The sequence below is a fragment of the Leptonychotes weddellii genome, chromosome 2 (genome assembly GCF_054177405.1).
Source record: "Leptonychotes weddellii isolate Sample4059 chromosome 2, ASM5417740v2, whole genome shotgun sequence".
NCBI classification, from domain to species: Eukaryota; Metazoa; Chordata; class Mammalia; order Carnivora; family Phocidae; genus Leptonychotes; species Leptonychotes weddellii.
This window is the reverse complement of record NC_138370.1, coordinates 44,691,290-44,692,395: the sequence shown is the minus strand read 5'-3', so window position 1 is coordinate 44,692,395 and position 1,106 is coordinate 44,691,290. Positions and strand designations below refer to the sequence as shown.

The following is a 1,106-nucleotide window of genomic DNA, read 5'->3' as shown; positions in this document are numbered from 1 at the left end:
GGATCCCAACAACATTACTTAAACCATTCGACATCACCAGGACCTCTTGGGAGTCCGCCAGATCTACAGCTTTCTTATTACCGGGAGCACCTGGATAAAATAGTAGACTTTCCTGAGCCTCTCGAATAAAACTGGGATCATACCTAGGTTGCAAAGTTGTCAAAAGGAATAGAAGGGGGGGGGAATGACACGTCTTGAGCCACCCCATCTCCATCAGCCTCCCTAGCCACTCCCCAGATAAACTCCAAGTAAAATAGTGTACTCGCTGCGTGTGTGTCCCCTTTAGGACAGGTCTGGCACCCCTCTTCCCAACAGATTTCTGCCCCTAAGTCCCTTCTCTATAGAAATCTTGAGGCAGGTCCTGAAATTCATACCCATTTATTGTTAATAACTGGAGGATCTTATAGGCATGTTCTCAGAATATCAACGCTAACAGAGCCTTTTAAGGCTCTTCTGGGAGGCCTGCTATCATGATACCCCAACTCAGTCAGTGGTTTCTGAAATGAATGAAATAAAGGACAGTCAAGCAGGAATCCATCAAGCTTTGAACCGCTGCTTTCAGGCGGCAGCGGCCCCTGGGGAAGTTCTCCCCGCTTCATCTCCCCTCCGCTCCCCACTGGCCCCCCTCGGTCAGGTTGGAGGCGGAGGAGTTCCGGAGCGGGGAGCCCAACCACAGCGGCTCAGAGTCCGCGAGGCAGCGGGGCCGGGGTGGGGTGGGGGGGTAGTGGTGGAGGGCGGAGGGCGGAGGGCGGAGGGCGGAGGGCGGAGGGCGGAGGGCGGAGGGCGGGCCCCGGGCTCGCAGCCGTCACGTGGCGAGTCAGCTGGGCGCGCGGGGCGGGGCCGGGCGCGGTAAATAGGCGCGGGGGCAGGCTCCGGGAAGCTACGGCGGCAGCTCGGCCCGGCGCTGGCGGGGGCCCCCGGCGCGCTCGCAGGGTGCAGGCCCAGGCTCTCGGCTGCGGGGCTCGGTGAGTGCGGGCGGGCGGCTCGGGCGCGGCGCCGCCGCGGTGGACGTGACCTTGGAGGGGCAAGGGGAGGCCGGGGCGGGCTGGGGGGAGCTTTGGCGCCCCCGCCAGGCCCAGGCGCGGTCCCGCGGCATCCCCGGGGCG

At 62.8% G+C, this 1,106-nt stretch overlaps 1 protein-coding gene across 1 annotated transcript in view; it reads left to right on the top strand.

Moving 5' to 3' along the window:
- Nucleotides 1-812: 812 nt before the first annotated feature.
- The window catches only part of CTSB (cathepsin B), a 14,053-nt gene continuing 13,759 nt past the window's right edge, over nucleotides 813-1,106 (top strand). The window contains exon 1 of the mRNA XM_081810847.1: nucleotides 813-965. The gene's annotated coding sequence lies outside the window, so the exon portion shown is untranslated. The remainder of the gene's footprint in view (nucleotides 966-1,106) is intronic.